At 42.7% G+C, this 21,925-nt stretch overlaps 1 long non-coding RNA gene across 1 annotated transcript; it reads left to right on the top strand.

Moving 5' to 3' along the window:
* The first annotated feature begins 16,748 nt into the window (after positions 1-16,748).
* LOC311439978 lies at positions 16,749-21,308 on the top strand. The gene is made up of 4 exons (XR_014695127.1): positions 16,749-16,876; positions 16,989-17,114; positions 20,067-20,190; positions 21,060-21,308. It is a non-coding gene; the product is annotated as an uncharacterized lncRNA (long non-coding RNA).
* The last annotated feature ends 617 nt before the right edge of the window (positions 21,309-21,925 follow it).

Genomic DNA, 21,925 nt, shown 5'->3' with positions numbered 1-21,925 from the left:
TAAAAAACCCACTGACGATGGAGTACACCTCCCAGATATTCCAGCAGCACCTCTCTGCTGGCTTCCCTCCTAGTCATGACACTGGGTTTACATATAGCTCTACGCACAGCTTTGCCCACTTTTGTGGTTTGGGCATAGATGAAGGACTGCTTGCAAGTTTCGGAGACAATCAGTCCGTCCTTTGCTGCACATGACGTCTTCCTATCCTTCCAGCCATGCTTTATTAGCACGCCTGTCCTTCGCTGCTATCTCCCTTGAAATCAATCTCTCCAGCACTGATTGGTATGTCAGATTCCCCTCTGCAGTAGTGCTGCTGAACACTTTTATTGTACTGCCCGCAGGCAAAGCGGTCCCACAAAGAACTCTCTAGATTGATCTCAAGGTCGCAGGTCCTAATAGTTTCCTTGGGATGGCTGCACGCTCTCTCACAAATTTACTTTCAACCCGATCTCGCTGTGGAATTAAAGCTCACTCATTTTTAGCACCAGTCCTTCAGCAAAAGATGTTGCAGCAAGACAGACGGTAGCTTGTAAAAGATTTGTCTGCTGGTTTCTCTGGAGCTCAGTTGCTTCCCTGCAGGGGGTAAGTTCTGACATCAGGGAAACTTCTGAAGCCAGGCACCTATCTCAATCTCAAAAAAAAAAAAAAGCAAACAAATTACGTTGTTTTTATCAATGCAGCATAGAAGTAAGCATTTCCTCTACTGAGCTGTCTGTTTGATCCCTCTCACTGCTGCAGGCAGTAATGAATCCTCTGCATTTCCCTTTTCTGCCTAACTACAGGTGGTTTTGGTTCAATTGCGAATAGGTAATCATGGTCGCTAATTGCACCAGGCCCTGTGGGCCTTGTTTAGGAACAACACACAGGCTGCTGCTCCTGTGCCATCAGTGATGGTGAGGAGATGTCCACCCTGCACAAGGCAGCAGTGTGTGCACAGAGGGTGAGGGGGGAATTTGTGGAGTAAAATGTCCCAATTGGGGTCCTGAGGGACTCACAGCAACTCTGGCCAAACTGCAGCCCTTGCAACAAGAGGCAAAAAGTGCAACTTCCTTCCAAAATTGTGCTGTCTGAGATATCAGAATGGCATTTCTATCTCTAGGAGTCAGCCCATCTGTCCACATAAGCTGCTGGTGTGAATGTAGCCTGTCAGTTAATGCTGAACTGCTTCTGTTTGTGGCTTTTGAATATCTTTGGATCAATTCATTTCTGGAGAACATGTCTTTCTTTAGGGAAATTACTAGAGTTTTAAAATGAGAAGCATTTAGACTTCTTACAGGTCCCAGAATGGGTTAAAAGTTCAAGGTGCAGATTTGTCAATGAACTTCATACAGATGAAGTAAAGCCCTGGACTTTTTGTGTGTTCCTTTCCAGTATCCAGTAGTGACATAGCTAACAGGCCCTTAGCTCAAGCAGACCTCATGCACAGAGCAAGCAAGGTCTGGACAGCTGCTTGCATGCCCAAAGAAATTGGTAGCAAATTGGGGTATCCCCTTATTGTGAGCTCTCCTCCCACCCCTCTGCTAATTTGCTGTGATTTGTTTCTCTTCATCGTAGATGCCTTTGCTCAAGCCCACTTGTGGTTATCTTTCAATACACATAGCAATAGGTTGTCCATCTGTTTTATCATACATCTTTGTTATTACTTTTTGTGTGTGTAACTGTCAGATAAAGGAAAATAGGTAACATTTATCTCTGGAGTCCTTTAAGATACTCTTATTGTTTTATTATACATATAGCATTATCTTCTTGTTGTTTAGGGTCATTTTAAGATACAGTGCACTTCACCTTCATGTTCTGCACATTACAGGCTTTTGTGTGTGACCTTTCAACAGTAATAAAGAGAGAGGTTTCGAGAACACATCCACTTCTGCTGCATATTGTTCACCTTGAGTCATGCTCTTCCCATTTATGACACGATAATTTTCATAGCAACCACTTTTCATACAACATAATGCAAATGAATGTTGTACTGCATCGTCCCCATACCACTCGCCCAAAGTTAAGTAGCTGCTGTAATGGAAATGTTGCAATAAGAAGGTGTGAGGTAGAGACAATAGGAAAGGAGAGGGTGCCAGGGTTTGATAGGTGAGAGGTATTGTACACCAAGGTAGAAGAATGACTGATGTAGGACGGCTGGCATGTGGAAAACAAGCAGTGAACAGAGACTTTGAATATTGGATTTTCCTGGTTTGGTGGCCAAGATGCAGGAAACACTATATTACTTTAAGTCATTACAAAACAATTTAATATCAGATTTTTGTCAAAATGGGAACAAAAAGAAAGATATTGTTCAGATCAACCCAAAGTTTTGGTCAAGTTATGGGGAAGAGGTCATATATTTTCCAGATTTAACACAAACGCAGTTTTGAATCCCTTCCCACTGTGCCAGACAGAGTGCCAATCTCTTAGGAAGAGAATTTGTAAAGAAAATACAAAGTCACTGAGGTCAAGAAAGGTACATGTAGGTCAAGGTACTGAATATAGTGTGTAGACTTACATGGCAACCAACACTTCCTTCCAGGCAGGAGAAGGAAAAGGTTCCTTTTTGAGATTGCTCCTGGGAGCACTTACAGACACTAAAGTCCATGAGAAAACTCTTATTACCTTCCACTTCCTTTTGATCTAATTGTTGGAGAATTGCCACAAAATACTAATACCCGCAGTAAGAATTCTCACAGAGAAAGTATACGAGCTATGAGCCCTAATGCAAACCACATCACACACCCCACCGTTAAACTTACATGTAAAGAACCTATGGTAAAAGAAGGCTGGGGCAGAAAAGTTTGCCCAAGGAGACAGATGGTGTCTGGCCTGCAAGCCTGCAAGACCTGCAAGCAGCACTTTATGCTTTTGTGCATACAGTTTGTAAGAAACCATAAACATTTTCCTAAACTTAAGCACCAGCATCCTTTGTCTTTCTGAAGCTCTAGTAACAGTATTCATGTACTTCCACTTCTGAGGTCTGTGCCCTTTGGATGAGGTGTGAGTTTATTTGCTGCTAAGGACATTGAAGAGGAGCAAAAAAGCTCTTCAGACCTGTGTTCCTGTGTTACATATCACTTCAATGCAGGCACTGCTACCGGAGCTGTTTCACATTGGCTTTACAGTTACCATTGCAGCTAGTTCATTTTCCTGTCTTAGGGGTTTGATACATTAAGCTCAAATGCAAACTGCTTTCCGGGGTATACTGCAATTTTGCTTTTTTAGTAGGAAATCAATCTACTCATTTAAAACCATAGATGTTTAAATATGGAATTGCTCAAAAAATTTAGCTTTTCAGGTTCCCTAAATATTAGGAGAAGCCACCAATTGAAATATTTTCTATAATGCAGTGGAATACCCTTTATATTTCCTCTGGAAGTGCCTAAATTGTGAATTCTCTGGAGGCCCTAATCCTTCTCCATCAAAGACAAAGAGAACCTGAGATGATGTAGGCTCCTTAGCTAAGGTACCTCAATAAAGTATCTGCACTTGAGTAGAACGAGACTGTAGTCCCCAGGCAGAGGATGGCTCCAAATAACAGGAAAGTGACTTTTTCCTAGCACATTACTGCGCGTTGGCTAGCCTGGGGTAACTGTCTGTGTAGGCACTCTTGATCTATATCCTTTGCAAGGCAGTGTGTTGCTGTAGGTTAGAGTAAAAGCAACGAGGGCTAAGTTAACTCAAATTATGGTGTATTTTCTGTACACTCAGAGTGCGCACACAGACCAGCTGATGTATGGTAACTTACTCACCTGATGTAATTTGTTGTTTGTGTGCCTGAGCCCTTGTAGTCTACCGTAATGAGGTTTTAAAAAGACGGATGCTTCTTCAGCTCCAAGGTCTCTTGGAAATGTTGTGTATTTATTTCTGATGTCTCTTTTCATAGCAGAGGCTGTGTTTTCCAGAAAGTCATCATCACTGCTCTCTAGGTCTCTGATACACTTGGTTGCATTTGGCCCATGTATAGCAGTCACCCTTTTATTCATGAATGACTTCTTTGATGCGATTTGGGGGAGAAATCCAAATCTTAGGAATCTAAGCATTGTAATGCTTTTATATACGCCAGGCTTTGCATGTTTATTTGACACAGAGTGTACTGCTATCACCAGGCAGATAGCTGTTGGCTGTCCTCACAGTGTGACAGGCCTGCACCTATCATTTTGTCTTGTATGGTTTATCCTTTGGACCTTTGTGATGCCAACCATCAGCCTTGTGTTCACGTATTGTATGTACATCACAATATTTGGCAGCTTCCCTACCCCAGGGTCTGGAAGAGGCACATCCTTCAGGTTTGGGGGTCCGAGGTGGCAACCACCTCAATTGATTTTCTCTACAAATGAACCCATGTAATTCCACATGGAGATACATGAGATGTTGTCATCCAGGACAATTTGCCAACACTGCTGCCACCACTTCATGAGAGCAATCACATCCCCAGAATCTGTTGTGCTGTACCTGGGGCCAGAGGACTCTCCAAGGAAGACAGAGACATCCAAAGACCTCATCCTCATTGTTAACTCAAACCACATTATGATCGAAGGACACCAAAGTTGTGTGAAACGTACTCACTCCTTCAGTATACACATGTAACATCCGTTCATGGATTGAAAGGACAAGATGGCAACCTAGCATATCTAGGAAGAGTTTCCAATACTGAAATGTGTAGTTACAATAAATGGTCTCCCATGATTTATCTAGTAGTGCTTTGTTCTTCACTGTTCTTTAAAACTCAACCTTCTCGCTTCTGCAGTATAAAGGAGGAGTCAAACTGACTACTTAACAGATTGAATACATCGCTTGGGATGTTTCATTCTAAAAACCTGGGTGAGTTTTTTTTTCAAATTATTTACACTTCAGACTGGAAAAATAGCAACATTACTATAGCATTAGATTAAATTTCCCCAGGTTAATGGGCTCTGTGTCAGGAATGAATAATCACAAGTGTGTTGCCAATGGAGAGACCATAAAGGCACGTTCTTTTCACAATATATTCTACTCCATGAATATATTAAAATATTTTCCCTGTATAAAAAGAACGGAAATAGCCTTTTGTTTTCCCCTTTTCACAGCAAATGCTCCTGTCATTCCCAGCACAATGAATTCCTTGAATCTGCACCAGTCAGTTTTTATCCTTCCTTCAAGACCCAGAGGCCACTGGAAAAATCTTTCACATGGCTACACTTTTCTGAATATATTTAACCAGTAAATTATTTGCCTTCTGAACTAGAAGAACCAATACTCATTTATGTTCTAAAAATGGTTTGTTTTACTTATTTTATGAGTTAGGTCTGCTATAGTAGCAAAGCCAAAGGACATTTAATTAAGTTATATTTGCTTTTTCATGATCTTTTAGCTTTAGATTATAAATCACGAATCAATGAGTACTTAATTTCCTCATATAGCATTAAAAGTAATTGCTTCATAAATTCGTTTTAGTAATCCAAATATTTGCACAGAATGCAGCACAAAGAAGTTGTTTCATTGATGAGACTCCTCACTTCCCTTTTCCCTGTTGGAAACAAATGGGGTTTGCTCATTTTGGGTCCAGTTCTTCATGTTACAGAAGGCTCTGAATACCAGTGGTAGTGCTGCTATTAAATATTTATGTCATGCAGATTTTTTTTTTTGCTATTGATTTCCTTGGCACTTGAATTACAGTGAACTTTTCTCTCTAAACTCGTCTGGCAAGCGGAATCTTGTGGGTAGGTCCGTGATCCGGTGCAGAGCCATAGAACAGCCATTAGCTACAGACACTTCTGCTTCTGTTCCAAAATCTAAGCCCAGATGTGAAGATGTGCGTAGATCCTTGTGTATTAGATACCGCATTCTTGGCCTTGAGTTTCCATTTAGCAACATGGAGCAGAGAAATTCTTCCTGCATCACTCACCGTGGCAATGTACCATTTGTGTAGGGAACCAGATGTTCAAGAACTTACTTACAAACCTTCCAATTGTACTTACATATGTGAAGCACATATAATGCATGTATGTATTGGCTCCTGCTAGATTACAATGATTTGTTACCAAGCATTGCTATTTTTCCCAAGTAGAGGATTATTTTACTGAGTTGTGGGCAGCATGCTGGAAGTCATAGTCATTTTTTTTAAAAAAGCACACAAAATGTCATCGTAGTGCAGTGATCTAACCCATATGCAGCTCCATGTGAGCACTTCTTCAATTAAAGGCTTCATTTGAATTGGAAAGCTTCTGATTATGTTTTCTGATGGAAAGAGGAAAAAATTGCCAGCAGCTGTTTTACAGAAAAGGGTTGGCTTTTTCCAAGTTCTGAAAGGCTCGACTGATGCCTAGTGTCACACTTTGAATGCCCCTCAGTTGGGCTTCATGGGGTTTTGCCTTGCTTCTGTAGCTACAAGGGTGGAAGACAGTGAAGTAATGTGCAAAACCATGCAGGACTGGAGCCTGTGAGGAACAGCTGAGCTCCTGCATCATCTGCTTTGCATTGCTCCTATGGCATGGGAAGCGGGAGGGCATCCTAAAAAGCAGCTGAGGAGTGAGGGGCACTCCTGAGACCTGGCCAGCAGCATCCAGCTGGAGCTGATTCAACTCCTTTTGGGATCTGCACAGCCTAAAGGAGCTTCCTCCAGGTGAGTTTCCAACAGTTTATGCAGGTATCCTTGTGAAACCATCAGTCAGGTAAAGTCTCCAGCAGAGAGCAAAGCAATCTGGGCAGAGCGAAGGGGAACGCAGGAGGAGGTTGCAGGGGAGGAGGTAGGTGAGAGCTGACGGGGCCACAATTCCCTTGTGCCTGAAAATGGTTTTGCGAAGGAAGTGTTTTATTTCTTTAACTCAGACGTGGGTGGCAAGGAGGGGTCAGAAAAAGAGGCCTGGGGTTAGAAACAACTGTTATATTGGAAGATCTTCACTGGAGTGCAATGGAATAATCAAGATTTATTTATAAAATATTGCTATTAAATAAACATTACAGAAACTTTCGAATATCAAGCTTATTTATAGCTTTAGGCGTGAAAACCCACATTAGTATGTTGAATTATATGAGTTCACTGCTGCCTGCTAGCTGACAGCACGTCAAATTATTTGCAAATATTTTCTGGAACAGTAACCTTGAAGGATGCCAGCACCATTCAGTGTAACCTTATCACGAGACAGGGACCGAGTGATGAGATGAGGACTGAGGATACAGAGTTTTTAGCAGTGAGCGACCTCTGACTCGCTGCCTAAAAACAGAGTTCACGTGGTACCTCCCTCAGCAGAAAAGCTGCTTTTTTGTCTCTGACATTTGCGCTGATTCTGTGCAGGGGTTTTGGAAGATGGTGTGAGTGATGTCTAGATGAGAAACTGCTCTGGGCAGGAATTTGAGAGTACATTAGTCACATTTAAGTGGGTTTATCTCCTCCAGCCTGCAATACCAAGCTTCTGTGAAAATTATGTAATCATTTTAACAAAGTGTTCTGTAATTGACATGAAAAAGGCAAAGTAAAATAAAAATGAATTTCCCTGTAAGCAGGAAGGTTCATTCATTTTAACTGCAATCTGCAAGAGGGAAAAGGGAAAAAAAAAATCCCAAATGCAGGCTTTTTATGGAAATTGTGGCCTCGTTGAAATTATAAGCTTTCTGCTATTTAAATGAATAATGTTCCCTAACACAGACTATTTTCTCATTTAAAAGTCTGTTGGGGTATAATTTCATCCTTTTACTGTCTGCTGTGTTTTAACTTACAGCAGCCTGACTAAATATTGTATTTTCTACCCATCAAAAATTGTCGGCATAGTTTGTGCAACAAGCATTTGTTGCTCAATTAGGAGGCTCTGACGCTGAAAGACAGCCGTCTCCACCAGCGTGTAAGGCGCTCGTCACGTGCAAAGCAGGTGGCACGAAATGCACATTTTGTTGCCTGGTGATAGCCAACGGCGAGGACGCCTGCTTGGGCACATGAGGAGGAGTGGGAGGGCATACGAGTCGCTGTCCAAGTCCTTGCACATCGCCTCTGGGCGAGATCCAGAGGCCGGCCAAGTGCCACAGTGGCCGTCCTCACCTCCAGGAGGGGAAGGAGGGCGAGTGACCAGCTCTAACCCATGCCAAGCAGAAGAGCCCATCCAAACCCAGGTGGCTTTGACACCCTGAACAGGTTGGAGGGCTCTCTAGGGTGCAGAGCATCTTCCCACCAGCTAGTTCAGTCCAGCAAGAGCAGCAAGCACCTCACATCCTGATCTACATACCCTACATGCTCCCAGATCTTATGCTGTGGCTCCCAAACCTGGTCTAGAAATAATGATATGTGAGTAAATACACACACTCAGCTTTCTTTGCCTTCCAGTTTCCAAGCTGTTTAGTACGCACCTGGGTCACATCTTCATGTTTTTATCCAGAGCCGTGATGACTTGCCACTTACTTTATGGCTGCTGTTAAAACAAATGCTGAGGTTCTCACATACTTACCTGGCTAGGAGTTGGGTCTCTAAAGAGCCTACTAAGAGACTCATGGTAAAACTGTGAGAGCAGGCAACTCACAGCATAAATTACCTGCAATCTTTTGAGGGCATCTTCGTTAAGCAGAAGGACACAGTAGTGAAAGATATTTAATGACAACAAAAAACGTCTTGCATCAAAGATGCAGTTAACCTTGACAAATAAGTGTGAATCCTCTAAGGAGCAATAAAAGTGCTCACCTATTTTATGTCTGTCGGTCTGTCATTTAGATGCTGGTGCTGGTGCATGCTCCATCAATTCTTACAATATTTCCAGTGGCGAGGCCAAGTGGTTTATAAAGTTTTACATGCTGCCTGGGCGTGGATAGAATTACAGCTGTGGCACCTCTCCTGCAGCAGGAGCAGTGTCCCCAGTGGTTGCTGGCAAAGCACGGGGACCCACACAGACACCAGGCTGCCCAGCAAGAACAGCATTACTGAAACACGGTTTAGCAACTGGTACCAGGAGCATCCTCTGCTTATTCCCCATTGGGGAACACCATTGGATCTCTGCCAGTTATTTCTTCTATGAACTCCTTATCCCACCTGCAGCTGAGAGGAACTATCACCCCCTGCCTACAGGGGACTAGGAGAAAGCACACGTAAGTGGCAATAACAGTGGACATCCAGATTGCACCAAGAGGCAGGACTGGGACAGATAATATACAAGAGAATACCAAGAGCAGAGACCCCACATCCATTGCTATTCACCAGGGTGCAGGAAGGGATTTGTGTACACTGATTTCAGCTCCTGCTAGCACAACTGTTTAAAGGTCTCACAAGCCTGCAAGTTTGCTTCCTGGTGTCCCCACTTCTCTGCATTTACAAAAGAAGTGCAGTTCAAACCCTGCTAAAAGCTTTGGGCCAAACCAGGGCTGAACTCAACAGTCTCTGTGGCTGCAAGTCTACTGAAGGAGGCAGCTGGCAGAACCAGCCTAATTACGCTCTTTCAAGCTGCGACTGAATTCATCAAAGCCAAAGCTGCAGTGTCCCTGAAATGTCCTCTTCATTCTTTCCAGCACTGTTAAGCAGCAGAGAGTCTCCTCTCTTCAGGTTTATTTAGCGTGGCCCCAGTGCTGTAGGAGATGTTTCTGATTTACCTACCTATGCCAGCTTAGACCCCAGCCTGGCTAACACAGAGACTCCTCCAGAGCTGGGCGCACAATTCTGCTCTTCTTGCCTCTGAGGTCTGGCCTCTGCTGTGTTGAATGGACACAGAGAGTGACTTTCGTTGTTGGATTAGTTTTTGTCCAATGCATTTTGGCTTGAAACAGCAGTCTAACAGTTCTCGGGCTGCACATCCGTCCTGCTAATGCCCTTTCTGTGACTGATCATCCTCTGGGTGCTCCTGAGATGTGGGGAGAGGTGAGAGGGAGCTTGCCTTCCCGTTGCCGAAACACGCTCTTAGGGGTATTTACTTAGTTTTGGCTTGAAATCTTATTCTTTGCTTGTTGTCACTGCTCCCAGCAGTTTGTTTCACCTCTTATCTTGCTAATACGAAGTTTGAATAAAGCCTCTTAAGAAGCAGCCCGAGTACGTGATAAATAGCAGCCTTAGGAGGCCACAACCAAGTACTTTCAATTCTTGCCTTTTCTATTTTCTATTGTTTGTACTTAAGGATACATTATAGACTTTATGGGCCAAATTCATCCTATTCAAATGAAGTTACCTCAGAGACATGCTTGGCTCTGTTGCTTTAAAAAAACAGATAATCCCAAACAGCAGGATAATTTTATGACCACTAATTACATTTGTTGCTATGCAAGCTAAGATAATGATAAGAGTAATCGTATCTCATGCTTCAGGGCATACGCTCATCACCTGTGGACATCAGGAAGGAATTTTTCTCCCCATGTACAGAACTGTTCAATTAACTAGATGTATTGTGGTGGTTTTGTTTTCTTTCTGTTTTCTTCCTCTGAAGCATCATCTATTAGCTGCAGCCGGAATAGGTATACCAGATTAGATTAACCGGCAGTCTGATCCAATATGGGTATTCCTAAATCCCCATACTGGAAAGTAAAATCAGCTGAAGAAAAAGAATACGCAATCTTTTATAATTTGGAAACAAATTGTTTTTTAAATGTCTGAATAGCCTGCCTGTAACCGAGGTTCAGAATGCAGCAACGTGGAGCTTTCGGCTGCAGGCCACCTAAAAACCGTCACTGAGAGTGTCCCAGTTTGAGCAAACTTGGAGCATCGCTCTTCTTTTTCGAGTCTGCAAGTAGCATCTGCATTCGAGCACCACTGGGTCGTAAGGATTATGTTTGTGGCTACCCGTCACGTTGCATTAGAATAGCCAGCTTCAGCCAGAAAAGCAATTGAAAGGCATTGGAAATCTGCCTCACTGCCCACATCCAGGGAATAAGCTCTCTGATAATCCTAATAGAGAAGATCAAATTTGCCAAGAAAATAGAAGAGATTGTTTGTATTTTGCTTCATTCTCCTCAACTATCTTTCTGCTCCTTACAAGAGTTAATCAACAGCTAATAAACCTCAGCTTCTCTGTGCACAACAGAGTATTGTCTTCCTTGTACTTGTGTTGGGACTGGGATTTATCTGTTATTGACTTCATCCCTTTCCTAGCCTTCCCTTTTGTTTGGTACCCATTCCCCTTTTCTCACTAGTGCTTGCTTTATTTTTATCTCCAGTAAAGCAGGTCTGCCATTTAATTAGTAGATTGGCCTCTACCTGAAGCCAAATGAAATGTAATCTCTCGCCGACCTGCATGCAAGGTGGAAAATCCACGTCTGGAAGGTTTCAACATTTGTCTTTGCTCATTTGGGGACAAAATCAGAAAACTTCTCACTTTGTTCACTTTATTTCAGAGAGAGAATTCTGAAAACAAAATACTTTGGATCTGTCAAAACTTGTTGGATCTATTTATATTTTAAATGTAGAAGTGAACCAATCAAAAGGAAGCCATTTCAAAGCAAAACAGCAGCAGCTCTTCATTATTTCCCCTGGCTTGAGGTGGTGACGGACTTAATAGCACTGTATTCGGACACACCTTTTGATGGTGGATGAGAAGATGAACTCCTCAAAAACCACACCAGATCTGCCCTCTGATGCTACACTAGTGTGCTGTGAATGATGTCCCTCGGGGCTGAGTGACTGGGAAGGAGAGGGCAATAAAACGGCTGCTGGGGAGCTGCCGTGGTGCCACGGTGCCATGGGCTCAGCCCCTGCCCCTACTGAGTGTGGGAGAGATGTCTCTTGCTCGTGAATCGTGAGATATGGCTGGTCTTAATGTCTATATACACTGGTGCTATTAGCTGTTCATAAAGCTATACGGCCCTTTTAAAACATCCAGCTACAGGTATTTAACTCTCTTGATTTGTACAATAAAAATGAGATTGGGAAGGGTGTCAAGCCCTTCCCCAGGAATCAGCTCCACAGATGCAGGATGCTGCGCTCCCTGGTGCTCAGCATCCCTACGCATGGAGCCAGCAGCACCTGAATAAGCCCCCTTGATTCCTTCGGAGAAGAAAGGCATCATATCGTAATCAAACAGCACAGGTCAGCGTAAGCCATGACAGCTTATTTTCCTTGCCGAGCCTGCACTGCACAAACACCTATCTGTCAGCATTCGGCTGGTTTAGTTCCAGGCAAAATGACTTGCTCGCCATCCAATCTGGCGTGCTGGCAGTGCAGGAATGCAAACAGCCAGCCCTTTGTGTTCACCTGGAGTTTTATTCCCTTCATCAATAATTGCTAAAAAGACAAGTGAAATTTTTCATACGTTGATTCTGGAACTATATCACAGCAGTGCTTTTGTTTGATCAATATTGCTAAATGTTTTCCGTAGCTTGGAACAGCATAAAAATTACAGCCTTGCAAATTACACATATGCCTCATCCTAACTTGATTAATTCCAAAAGCTACTTGTGAGACACGCCATATTCACCATATTCCTTGCAGGTTGTTCAAAAAGAGTGGACCAAACTATTCTGTTTCCATCAAAAATAGCGGCAACATCCTCAGTACCACTGGGGACACAGCACTGCAATGTGGTAGCAGTATGGACTTGAAAGTAAAATTCTCCTTAGCTCAGACTTGCCCATTTAAACCCTCCTGCACAAGGAGACCATTTGAACATATTAACTAGGCAGAGCATGGACCTATCAGATCCGCATTATCATAAATCCTGCTGTTCTCAGGGTCTTTGGCATGGGAAGGTGCCATCAGTCCTACCTCTAACTGAAGGCTGCTGAAGCTGAGCGTGGGTGTACACCACATATTGCTGAGGCTGGCTCCAAGGGATGAGTTTCCTATGTCCTGGGTTCTTCTCCAATCTCAGAAACATAGGATCTCCACATAGTTCCCTTACCTTTGTCAATAACTCAGATCCAAAACTCTGTATCTGGCCCAGCTCTAGTTTCTAAGGTTGCACTGCAAGGAGAGAGCATGGAGTTAATTATGGCACACAGAGCAAGAGAAACAATTAGGAAAGTTAGGAAAGAAGAGTGAATATGTGTCTGGAAGAGAGGCAACAGAAGACACCAAAGAAAATGAAATTACCTCTGCAGCAAGAGGCAAGAAATCAGGAGGGACTTCAAGGAAGTGGAAGTTGGTATGAGTAACATGCACAGTCAGGAGATGCTGACTTAAATAAAATAAATAAAGAAAGAATTAAACAAGATTGCAGAAGAGGGATGGAAGGAAAGCAAGGAAGAGAAAAACAGCTCATGGTTTCCAAAGGAAAGAAAAAGAGTGAATTTAGCACTGGAAAGAGGAAATAAAAGAACCAAGTGGGAGAGCCAAAGTGCAGGGGAAGTAGAAGAGTTGGGATTAAGGTGACATTGAAGTTACATGTCTTTAAGTGGGAAGGGTCGTAGAGTTACCAGCTCTGACAAAGAAAGTCTGTTAGGAGGAAGGAAAACAGCTTTGTTCCAGAGAAAACAGATCTGAGATAACAGCAGGACATTTAGCAGGAAAAGAGAGCTGAGGGAGAGAACTGGAGATGAGAGAGAAAAGGAGTAAATTGGGCAACACAGATAATGCCTTGGGATTGCTGGCGTTAAACCCTGACTTCTTGGGAGAGTTCACGTTGAAGCAGTGACTGCATCCTTTTATTTTATTTCATTTTATTTGGTGACCAAGAGCAAAGACAGGATGAGAGAAGAGGTTTGCAATGACAAGAAAAGCTCTTCTGTTCATCAAGTTACACTCTCAGACACCCAGGAGCAGTAAGAGCACTAGACTGTGCGGAAGAGGCAGATCAAACAAAATAAAAAAACAATCTGTTTACATGTGGCAATAAACAAACTTAAAAAATCTTTAAAAAATAAAATAAATCTTAACAGCAGCTGGGAAAATCAGTTCCCCTCTTCTTATACATGGGAAGTGACAGTGCCCGGATTCAGGCACCCTACGGACGCTGGCATGCTAAATGGCAATTGTTGGTGCTGGGTTCCTGCATACACCCACATCTATTACGTTCTGATGTTTAATGTTCACAAACCATTAGATACATGTATATTTATGGTTTGATAATCAGCTGTCATTAACAGATGAGTAAACAACATAATGTTCATATTTAGGAGGAATATGCAAACTAAAGAGAAATTGCCAACTCCTAAGAACATTTATTTTCTCTACACTTAATGGGGGGGAAAGGAGGAGGAAATACTCTGTCTGTAAATTAATTATGGGATATTGGCAATGCCTTCACTACTGTGCAACTGTAATTATCTCATCTCAGTGCGTGGGACTATAGTCACGCGCCCCCAGCTATTCACATCCATGGGAGTTCAGAATATACCCATCAGTGTACATAGCCTCGGTTAAATCAGTTTTACTGTCTCTGGATTCCAGAGAGCAGGGAAATCACGGCTGAGCCAGGGTGGCGAGGCCTTCTGCTCTACTCCTTCTTGTGAATCAAATGCGTTTCAAACTGCAGGAAAGGGTGGCAGCTTTTCCCCATGGGAATTTTCAGTTTAAGGAAAGCTGGTTGATTTGAATTGGGTTTTCATGGAGTTTTGCATGAAACTCCTCTGTTGCCTGACAGATTTCCTGTTATCCATCAGCTGAGAGCAGGAAAGACCACAAAACCATATCCTCAGCCCCTCCACAAATGTCCTTGAGGTGAATATGGTCTGAAGTAAATGTCACTCCCTGGTGATGTCCTTTACAGATACTTTTCATCCAAAGACACAGTATGAAAAATATCATTATCCTATTTTTACAGATGAGGGAAACTGAGGCACAAGGCAGGATGGGATTGACCAAGGTAGGAGACAAAAGAAGCAGGGAATTAGAAGGAAAGGCCAGGTCTGGAAAGAACAAACCTGCAGCGATGAGAAGACACTTCACAGGACATGGCTGAGAGAGCTGGAAGAAATAAAAAAAAAAAAGTGTCCAGCTACAGACGAAGCTGGAACAGAGTCCAGTCTTCTGACTGTCATTTCCTCACTCCCCTACCAGCCGGGCCATGTGCTTACAAAATGGTACATACATTTATAACACATATGGATACTTGACAAATAGCAGATTAGCATTAGCAGTAGTTTCCTGGACAATGTAGCTGACTCTCCCTTAGCTGATTCTTCCCCTGCCTTATAAAATTAGAACATTTTGCAATCCGTTTTATAGATGAAAACAGATCTTGTACAGATGCAACACTTTGGCATGTTACTGCACCCGTGTTTTCAGCGTGGGACAGCAGAGCCTCTCCAGCTGCTAAGCATCAGCCCCTTCAGGAGAACCAAATTCACTAATCTGGTGCTTCCTCCTGCCCATAGCCAGGCTTATTGGGGAGGATTATCCCGTTGTCCAGGGGTAATTTTCTCAAATAAATGGGTCAAAGCCTGTGCTGGCTCTCCTCCTGCAGCCCCGCTGAGTTCAATGGCTTTGCTCAGAGCACAGCCTGGTTCCTTGTTTCCATCTCAGTCCCGGGGCCGCGGCTGAATAACTAGAAGTGGCAGGTGAAGCCGAAGGTTTTGGCTTTGTTTTTCCTAAGGAAGAGACGAGTACAGCAGAACAACATATGGTACGCTGCTTGGCTGAAAATGATTTAGTGGGAAACTATTGCCTCATTTCTGTCTCTGTGCAACCACATACACTAATGTAGTGGTATAACTATTAATCTAATAAACTGCTAATATTTATTATTAATTGAACCGTTTAATCTAACAGTGGATTAGGGGAAGGAAAATGTAGGATTTAATGGCTCTGCTGATTGATATAAATTTTAACAGTGAGGACAGGCTGTATAATATAAATTGTGTTTCTGCTGCTGATAAATACCCTGTAACTAGAAGAAACTGTAGTCAAGCAAAACTTGTACTGACTACCAAGAGGTAATTTTTCGTTGTTGTTTTAGTGAACACTGCAGGACTTAACTCCAAAAGATGAGGTCACTGTTTATCACCAGTGGTTTATTATACTAACTGCAAAGAAAGTGGATGTTAGTGGTGTCTGCTTAACATTAGAGGTCATCTTACATCCGAAATAGGCCACCGAATGGATGGTATAGTGCTGATGTGATAAACTGAAGTGCAGGATAATAAACCATAATTATCGTGCACTTCTAACCAAATCCCCCGTGTTGTCTGCAAATCCATCTTTGCCAGGGCTATCTGCAGCCCACCCACTGTTCAGAGCAGCTCCAAATTCCTAGTCATCTGTAACGAAAAGCAAGCACACACCGAAATCTTGTGGTAGACAAACATCTGCTTAGTGCTAAATCTTGCTTCCCAGGCACTGTTGCACTGGAGTTTAGGAATATTTCTCTTTGGATCAGAGAGGTGTGTCAGCTCTGTTACCTTTCAAGCCTTTGCAGTCAGAAGCAGTTTTCCCACAGGGATATTAATGGAAGAGCCCAAAATTCCTAATGGGACACAATCTTGCTCTAAGCTCTTGGAGGACTTGAGATCTTAGACTTTATCATTGTGACATTTTGGGCTCTAGACAAGCTATTTTTAGAGGTTTCTTTAAAATTTGATCAGTTATAATTTTCCCTTTCATGTGAGCTCTGTAGCTAATACAATAATTCTTGGGAACATGGCAGCACACTTTCTAAGTGGAGGGTAGGTATCATGCTGCTGATTAAAAATACTCATTCAAACATTTGCAATATATATATATATATATTTGTTGTTGTTGTTGTTGCTACACATAGGACATATGGTGATGTGATGAGGCTCACAAGGATCTGAACTTGTGTAAGTTAATGCAGCAGTTCCAGATTTGGTGCTGAGAAAATGTTGATGCCATCTTCCAGGTCTGATAAAATTCAAGTGCATGTTACTATTCTCAGCTCTCCTACCTTACGCCTCTGTGAGGCTCTTTTTTTAGCTGTCTGCTGAAAGTCTGGTTCAGTCTATGCCTTGTAGCTCTGGCAGAGACCAAAGCATGAGGGTCTCCTTCCTCACCCCACAGTGTGCTCTCTGTTTTCTACAGATGAAGGAAACATCTCCTGTGCTTCCGATATGAAAGCAAGGAGATGTAAGAGAAAACTGAAACCTGTCTTCCTCTGCTTGGGAAACCTGTCTTTGTTTTTATCTACTTCTGGTAAGTGAGCTGGGAGAAAATACATTTCTTACCCATGTGGCTTCAGGAGCTAAAGGAAAGAGGGAAATGGAAGAAAAAAAAAGCTGAGGAATGAGTTAAGAAGAAAAGAAAGAATTGGTGGAACAATTAAAACAGGGTGGAAGGACAGGAAGAGAACCTCACAAGGAAAGAGGTGAGTGCATGGTTTGTTTACCTGTTGGGGTATAAGTACCAGGAGTTTTGGCAGGATTCACTTTGTGACCTTGCCTTTGTCAGGAGTTCTGCTGAGCTAGGTGCAGTGTGGGCACGTCACTCACTGACAGAATAGAAAAAGGGAAAGAGCTCAGCAGAAGGACAGACACGCTGCAAAGACAAGGCAGAGAGAGAGCAAGGGAAAGCCCTGATAAAAAATTACTGAGATTTGAATATGGAAATCTGAAAATGGCAAGGCTCAGCAGAGTTTCCTCAGTTGCAAGCAGAAGCTGTCAGGATGCGTTTTCTGGGCGATGTTCAGAAAAAGACAAGGGGGTGCCACGTGATGGTGAAGGGGTCGGTGTTTGGCCAGCACAACTGTGTGAAGATGCTGTGATGACTGCTTTGCATGAGGACTGATCCCATGTCCATCAGATACACAGGTCAGCCCTGCGCATCTCCTCCACCCACAGATACTGCCAAAGGTCTGCCAGCCCCCGTGGACATGCTGGACAAACTCCGGTTTGCCCCACAGCACTCATCCCCAGTTTTCTTCTTCCTTCTCTGGAGGCTGGTTGGTATTTTAAAGGTGTTTCCTTGTTTCTGGTTCTCATTTAGGATGCCAGCTTGCTTCACCATTTGTTTATTCTCATGCCCAGCAACAGAATGGGGCTGTAAAAATTTACTTTCTTGTTTACATCCACTCAGCAATTTTTAAGAAGAAAAGTGGGAAAAAACATAAGCAAAGAATCGATGCTTGCATTTAATAGTTAAGCATAAAAGTCATTCTTAAACAATATTTTTATTTCACTTTTAATGAGAGGCCAGAAATACCACTACTGGGTTTTTAAGGCCCATAAGGTGTTAGTACCCTTGTTATCTCTGATGTTCATGGTCTCTCGAACACCATTTATGCTGGGCATTATTTTTGACAATGCAGAATGGCAAATGCCTGGACTGGGATTCCTTGGAATGAATAAAAGATTTATAGCGGAAATTTTACAAGTAATATCTTGTTATAATACATTTTTGTGCTAACTGCAAGTGACAAGTGATTGCTCAAACTTGTTCCTGCAGCTACCAGGTTTTCCTCTTTAATCCTATATTAGTTCTACAGAAAAAAAATATGAAATACAAGGAGAGCTGTCTTTTCATTTATTTTATCTTGCCTCTATAGGAATATTTTCATGGTAAATTCAATATACTTTGTCCGAAATGTAAATGGAATGTTCAATATATTTTTAACTCAAGCACTGTTTAAACATTAAAATCCTCTTTTGCAAATGCCATTGTGATAGAGGTTCAAGACGTTGGAGGGGCTTAATAACTCACCGAGAGGAAAAGGGGCCAGTTTTGTAGTTAAGACTTGGTTTTAGAGGTCTGATTCCTCGCTCTGCTGCAGGCTTCCCACGGGACCTGGGCTGAGTTGCTCATTTCTGCATGCGTCATTTCCCTGGCTGGGAGCCGGACACTTTGTGCAATGGGTGCTCAGCAGAGCAGTGGGTAGAGTGAAAAAAAAAGAGACATTAAAAATTATTGCTTCTTCCTAGACACAGGTAGGAGAACTGTGTTCTCAGGATTCCTCAGGTGGACGTTACTGCAAGTCATACAGAGAGGATGGTGCTGTCATAAAATAATTTGAAATATTTTTTGTTTGTAACACAATGAAAAGAATGAACAGAAGGGCTGGGAGACGTGTATTAGTTCAGCTATTGTCTATACAAAGTTGGGAGGCAACATTTAGACTATAAATTAAAAATAAATAAATAAATAAGTCCTTCAATGAAAGAGGAAAACCACAATGTGGTCTGTGACTGGTGACGTGTCACTCCAGACTGTGGCATATCCATATTTCCACTGCAAACCAGAAAACGTTGCTGCATGCAAACCATGCAGACAAGCTGCCACAAGGCACCAAAGCGCTGTATTTCACTTTGAGTAAAGGTTAAAACCAAACATTTCCAAGGAATGTACAAGAACCTTCACAAGGGTCAATTTATAGCAAGCTCTATCCAAACTAGATTTTCTTCTCAAGTCCAAGTCTATTTTGGCAGTTTACGTCCTGAAGGATGAATGTCCATCCCCTCCATCCCTTTTTTCACCCTAACATAAACACAGGATGTTATCCTTATTACAAAACTCACACAGGATTTTATTTAGCTCCCGTATGAGAAGAAAAAGGGAGGAAGAGAGGAACTGGCTTGGTTCTGTGGGAGTAAAAACAAGCTGAAGGAGCGCTCAGGGAAAAGATGTAGATTGGCCTAGGGTGCTATAGCTGGGCACTTGGGGAGAGGCCATGGCTCCAGCAAGCCTCTCCGTTCTGTGCTGGAAAAACACTTTCAAATTCAATATCCAGGCAACGTCCAGGTTCTTTGTTGAGATTGCCAAAGGTGCCCATTTGGGTACCGGTGATGGTCTATGTGTGGATGGCTGCTTACCAAAACTGCATCGATAACACCTGCTGTGTCTGTCAGCTTTTACTGCTACCAGATGTAATTGGATTTAAGTGGTGACACAAGAGTATGAGACAATCTGCCTCTTAAAATGCGATCAGTAAAAACTCCTGAGCCTTGGTCCATCCTTTTGTTAATCCTCCTGCCTGTTTCAAGATTCCTGGCTTTCTTTTGGATATCTCACCCTGATTTATTGCCAGGTATTTTTTTCACAGAGCACACACCAGGACAACTCACGTCTCCATTTGCTTGCATTTACTCTCCTTTTTCGTTTTTCTTTTCATACCCTGTACCAAAATTTTCTTCAATCAGAAGTACTTCAAGAGCCATTAGCTTTCCCTTGCTATCCTGAGCATTGAAACAGGGGCTTCTATTTTAACTCTGTGTTCCATACAACTAAAAGCTGGGCTCATTGTTTGTACATATTTCTTGATTCTTGGCCAAAATCAATCTGTGCATGTGCTTATCGTGCTGTGACACTTACTGTTTTTTTAAAGCAGTAGTTTCTGCAACAGCTTGGCTCAGTGTCCTCCGGACAGTATCCATTTGCTGTAGGCAGACCTTTGTCCTGGCTCACAAATGCTTTGAAGCCACCCACATGTGGACCAAGGCCATCCACCACTGGTAGGTCTGTGGCATATTCTTGCCCTCATGCCTCTTGTCTGAGCCCATTCTGCACTTCAGACTCAAACGGTGGCCCAGATTTCTCAGTCCCACGTTGTTCCTTCTCTCTCAATTTTTGGGGACAACAAGAAAGAGCGGGCAAAGCAGTGGGTTGGTAAGGTTCACTTTGCTCACCAAGAAGGCTGCAGAATAGCAGTTCTTCCAAAGCAGCAAATGCCATTGTGTTGTCCTTGATCTGAGTTTCATCCCTTTTGTGAATCTGTGGTTTTGTCAGTATTGCAAACTGGGAAAACCATTATATCTTCACTTTATTCACAGATTAGTTCGATGCATGCAACAAAAGCTGTTATCAGGCTTGTTTGCAGAGAAGCCGCTGTGCCACTGAGCCATGTCCGTGGGCAGCAGCTGCATGACAGCTGTGTTTAGGTCTCAGATAGCTCTGTTTTGGCTTCTCAGAATCATTCAACTAGATATCAACCTGCTTCCTCAGGCAGGTGATTCTGAATACATCACAATAACCTGGTGGTGGATATTTCTCTATTTGTTTGACTTCAGATTGAGGTTGAAAGTGCTGCTGGAAATACACTTTAGCCAAAGATTGTTTGGGTCAATTGTTCCTTCTGGTATTAAAGTTATGAATCATCTTGGCATTAAGGTGTGACCTTTCCTCTTTACACTATTATGTCACCAAAAAGAAGGCAGAAATGGAAATAGGGAGATGATTGCAATAAATTTTTCACCACTGATACAATGTCTCATGTGCACTAGAGTATTGCACTCATAAACCTCATCTCTGTTGGCACAGATCCACATAAAACTTTCTTTCTGCTAACAAAATCCTTCACTTTTTTTTTTTTTTTTTTTTCCAGCACAACTTTCTCAGCATCATAAACCACCTGCTGGAGTGAGCCCTCTGAAGTGACAGTGCAGAGATTTCCATCCAAACTGACCCAGGCGCTCTGAAAAGCTGCACTCCCGCAGTGCAGGGCCCCCACGGGACTGGTCTGTCCAAACACAATGTTTTGATGCTGTTTGTCCAGGGGTGATAGTGAATAAAAACATCTGAAAATCTAAGTGTAGGTGGTGGTGAGGGAATAAATGTCAATTCTTGATCTGTATCTGTCTTGGAAACAGTTAAATTTGCAGAGCAGAATCTCGGCACTGGTTATTTACTACAATTCTAATCTCTCACTAAAAAAAGATTTTCCCCTACAATAAAAACTCTTGAAATTAAATTTGACACATTTGAGTCTGAAATAAACTCTATTTCAAATAAAATTGTATCTTTGGAACAATATACATCAAAATACAGAAGAAAATTGCAGGGAGATTATGATAGGATTAAGCTATTTCCTGCGCAGAGCGATAGCGCTGCAGCCCTGTCAGGAGCACTTCTCCAGGCTAATGCGTTTGTTCCCCATAAAGCACAGCTCACGGAGGATGCTATTCCCTCTTTAACCTGCCAAGTGGAGCGTTGTTAAAAAAAAATGGTGCTGCTAGGAGCTTGGCACTTGATATTTCAGCTTATTTTAGTTTCATTGAGTTCAGGGGTACCCTGGTCTGGGTTCCCCTGGTGGGAGAGCAGCCCGCAGGGATGCCTGTGGGGTTTTGGATGCTCCTTAAGATTTTGGGATAGGGAAAGGTGCCTTAGCCAACTCTGTGATAGCACTTTGCTCAACGGGAAGGGTAAGGATAGCAGAAAGGGAACGTAGCAATCATGTCATGGGTTTGGTGT

Source organism: Aythya ferina (genome assembly GCF_964211825.1).
Source record: "Aythya ferina genome assembly, chromosome: 7".
NCBI lineage: Eukaryota > Metazoa > Chordata > Aves > Anseriformes > Anatidae > Aythya > Aythya ferina.
Note: the sequence above shows the minus strand (reverse complement) of the source record. Positions and strands in the feature narration are given on the sequence as shown.